At 33.9% G+C, this 4353-nt stretch overlaps 1 pseudogene; it reads left to right on the top strand.

Moving 5' to 3' along the window:
* Positions 1–297: 297 nt before the first annotated feature.
* Positions 298–3760, top strand: LOC101489293 (G-type lectin S-receptor-like serine/threonine-protein kinase At1g11300; annotated as a pseudogene).
* The last annotated feature ends 593 nt before the right edge of the window (positions 3761–4353 follow it).

The following is a 4353-nucleotide window of genomic DNA, read 5'->3' as shown; positions in this document are numbered from 1 at the left end:
CGGAAAATGGTTAAATTATACTTTCAGTAAGACTAATGTATAATTAATCGTCGTTAAAGTTTCTGAGTTATTTTTGAACAGAAGTCCACCATGAAATCTCCATGATAATAAACTGTAGCATGAAAGTTCCAATACGCGCCTATAAAGTCACGTCAAACGGTTTTGTCGACTATTAACGGGCCAAGAAGTCCCAATAATCAACAAGTTAAAAGGAAGTTACTTATGGAAACTAAATGTCATCATTTATCATAACAAGAAGCAATCATCTAACTAATAAGTTTTAGTTATTACACAAATATGTTTCTGTTCTTCATTTCCATTATGCTATATTTTAGTTTTTTAAATGTAAGTGTTGCCATAGACACCATAACATCAACTAATTTTATCAAGGACTCTGAAACTCTAAGATCCAAGAATGGTAACTTCACCTTAGGCTTCTTCAGCCCTGAAAATTCTACAAATCGCTATGTCGGAATTTGGTGGCAGCCACAATTCACAGTCTTATGGGTTCTCAACAGAGAAACACCACTGATTGATTCTTCTGGTGTTGTTACAATATCTGATGATGGCAATGATCTTGTGATACTGAATGCAAAGAAGGAAGTGATTTGGTCATCATCCAATGCGCCGAGCATCGCAACCAAGTCAAGTTTCAAACTTTTAGATTCAGGGAACCTTGTACTACTTGAAGACACGACAGGTAGAACTATATGGGAGAGTTTTCAGCATCCTTCAAATACACAGTTACCAGACATGAAACTTACTACCAACAAAAGAACAGGTTGGTAGCTTAAGTATTTAATTAAAAAATTATGGCATGCTATAATCAGTTATTAGGAATTAATAATAAAATAGTCAATTATTATTATGCACTAATATTTAGTTATGAATGAACCATGATAGGTCTTGTCATTCTATTATTTGTTTAATCGTTACTACATTAGACGGTAACACTGAAAAGATGGCAATGAGGGGGTTCATTTCTCAACTGTCTGTTCTCATTGAAATGTACGAAGTTCTAATACATTCTTAACTTAAATATGTTATGATTTGTATCTAATTACAGGTGAGAAAGTAAAACTTACATCATGGAAAAGCTCTTCTAATCCATCCATTGGAAACTTCTCTTTAAGTGTTGAACGACTTAGTATAACTGAGGTGTTCATTTGGAACAAAACTCGACCATATTAGCGCACCAGTCCATGGGATGGTAAGATTTTTTCAGGGCTTCCATATACGAAAACTCACGACCTCAATGATATACATGTTGGAGATGACAGTTCCTTCTTTGAAACAACAAAGGATACAATTAGTCTCATAATCTATAATCTGACTTCAGAAGGAAACTGTGAAGAGAAATGGTGGGATGAAAAGAAGAAAGAATGGAATGTAACATGGAATAGTCATCAAATGGAATGTGACGTTTATGGTGTATGTGGAACTTTTGCTAGCTGTAATTCACAAAGCTCACCAATATGTAGCTGTTTGCAAGGGTTTGAGCCAAGGAACAAAGAGGAATGGAATAGACAAAATTGGATTGGAGGGTGTGTTAGGAGGAAACCTTTGCAAAAGTGTAAAAAAGAGAGCATTCATAACAAAAGTACAGAGAGTAAAGCTGATGATTTTTTGAAACTACAGATGGTCAAAGTTCCTGATTTTGCAGATGGGTCTTCTCTCCCACTTTCACCAGACACATGCAGAAGCCAATGTTTGGGGAATTGCTCTTGTGTTGCATATTCATATGATGCTGACATTGGTTGTATGTCTTGGACTGGGAATCTAGTTGACATACAACAAGTCTCAAATGGAGGACTTGACTTGTATGTCCGTGTAGCCTACACAGAAATTGGTAAACATTTTATGCTGGTTACTATTTGTGCAACAAATTGAATACATACACTTCTGAGTTTACCCTTTTCTCGCGGTTCATTGGGTGCAGATAAAGAGGGAAACAAGCCGGTCATCATTATTATAATAGTGATAACAGGAACTGTCTTAGTTCTTGCTTGTGCATATATCATGTGGAGAAGAATATCTAACCACCACGGTAATATATCATATACTCTGAAGAGTTTTCTACATATTAGTACTGTCGATACAAATCATACAAAGACATGTTCAGAATTTTCTATAAAATTAAATTATTTCTGCTAACTAGTTTCTGTTTTCTTTAACTGAACAATTTCAAATCAGTCCATTTTTTATTGTTTGACGCTTCTTCCTCCTGCTAATTTGTGGCTTTCAAATAATTCAGGAAGAAACCAATTTGACAACACAATTGGAGAACTGTCACAAGTTAAACTCCAAGAGCTATTACTATTTAATTTTGGAAAGCTTGCAACTGCGACCAACAACTCCAATTCATCCAACAAACTTGGGCAGGGTGGTTTCGGACCAGTATACAAGGTATATTAATTAAATGAAGTTGTAGAAAATAATACTGATATATTTCAAAGTTGTAAAAAGAGTACATGCACAAATTTGTTTAATTTCTCTTCTAGGGAGCACTGCCTAGTGGTCAGGAAATTGCGGTTAAAAGACTCATCTGGACAAAGTCTAAAAGAATTCATGAATGAAGTAGTGGTGATTTCTAAGCTTCAACACCGCAATCTTGTAAGACTTCTCGGTTGTTGTGTTGAAGGAGAGGAAAAGATGTTGATATATGAGTACATGCCAAATAAAAGTTTGGATGCATTTCTCTTTGGTTAGTCTTTGACACTGTACCATTTGTTTCATACCCAATTCAAACTTTGAGGTTAAACGCTATTCATCATATATGGAAATGTTTTGTAACGATGAACAATTGTTTCACAGCCAATGACACAACTTATCTTGTATTAGTACTAGATTCAAAATAACAAAAGTTCAATTTTTCATTTATTAGATTCATCGGAAAGTAAAATCCTTGATTGGAGTAAACGCTTTAGCATAATAGAAGGAATAGCTCGGGGATTGCTTTATCTTCACAGAGATTTCAGGCAAAAAATTATACATAGAAATTTGAAGCCAAGTAATATCTTGCTAGATAATGAGCTTAATCCAAAAATATCAGACTTTGGTATGGCCAGAATCTTTGGAGGTAGTGAAGATCAAGAAAATACTAGAAGAGTCGTCGGAACTTAGTAAGTACACCACTATACCTTCTTAGTTCAAGGTTAAAGTAGTGTACTTTGATATTAAATTAAATTGTCTTGCATTTCAATGTAGTGGCTATATGTCTACAGAATACGCAATGCAAGGACTGTTTTCTGACAAATCTGATGTTTTTAGCTTCAGAGTTTTGCTTCTTGAGATTGTTAGTGGAAGACGAAATTCAAGCTTCTATGACTGCGAGGATTCTTTGACCCTTTTAGGATTTGTAAGTATCTTAAATTATCTTATCTAACTAACCCAATCTTGGATGTTCTTCAGCTTTCTCAAATGTTTGATATTTGGCTTGTCAATTTAGGCTTGGATACAATGGACAAAAGACAATATTTCATCTCTTATAGATCCAAGAATATATGATCCTATTCATCATGAATGTATCATTAGGTCCATACACATAGGGCTTCTGTGTGTACAAGAATTTTCCATAGACAGACACACTATGTCTGCTGTAATTTCTATGCTTAATAGTGAGATTGTAGACCTTCCTCCACCAAAGAAACCTGCATTCATCCTGAGGCAGAATATGATGAGCACAGTGTCGTCTGAAGAAAGCAATGATGGCTTGTACTCTATCAACTTAGCCAATATTTCAGATATCCATGGCAGATAGCTAACTAAGAACACTATATCGTCTCTTGGAGAGAATAAGAATTATGTTAGTCTAGGAAAGGTTGCTGGAACTTGGAAAATTATAGGTATACCCGTTTCTTTGTCAAAAAGTATATAATAAGATTTCAAGTATTGAAAGTTTTGCTATTGAGATGATTTATGAGCTCAGAAAACTTTAAAGTTGTTTTATATCTTGTATTTGCCTATCATCTATGAAATATTAAAATTACCTTGTTAATTCTTTACCACATAGCATACCGTTTTGTAATTGGTTTTATAAAGAGTTGGTCGTTTAAAACTTTTCTATAGCAGTTTACAACTAAATCATTAATTCATTGAAAGTCCACTATAAAACCACATGCATCTTAAGAGTAAGGGACATTACAATTAAACTATACTGAAGCATAAATTATGACCATGACGCCAGAACTTCTCTCTATTGAATTCCTAAATTGTGTTATTGTTCTTTCCCTTAAAAAATTTATTATTCTATTTAGCAAATTTATACAGTAATGAATTTTGCACATCAAAATAAGTGGATGTATTTAATGTGTACCATAGATATTTTTGGAAATTAAAATATTTTAATGTTGA

The sequence above is a fragment of the Cicer arietinum genome, chromosome 3 (genome assembly GCF_000331145.2).
Source record: "Cicer arietinum cultivar CDC Frontier isolate Library 1 chromosome 3, Cicar.CDCFrontier_v2.0, whole genome shotgun sequence".
In the NCBI taxonomy this organism is placed as follows: Eukaryota; Viridiplantae; Streptophyta; class Magnoliopsida; order Fabales; family Fabaceae; genus Cicer; species Cicer arietinum.
Note: the sequence above shows the minus strand (reverse complement) of the source record. Positions and strands in the feature narration are given on the sequence as shown.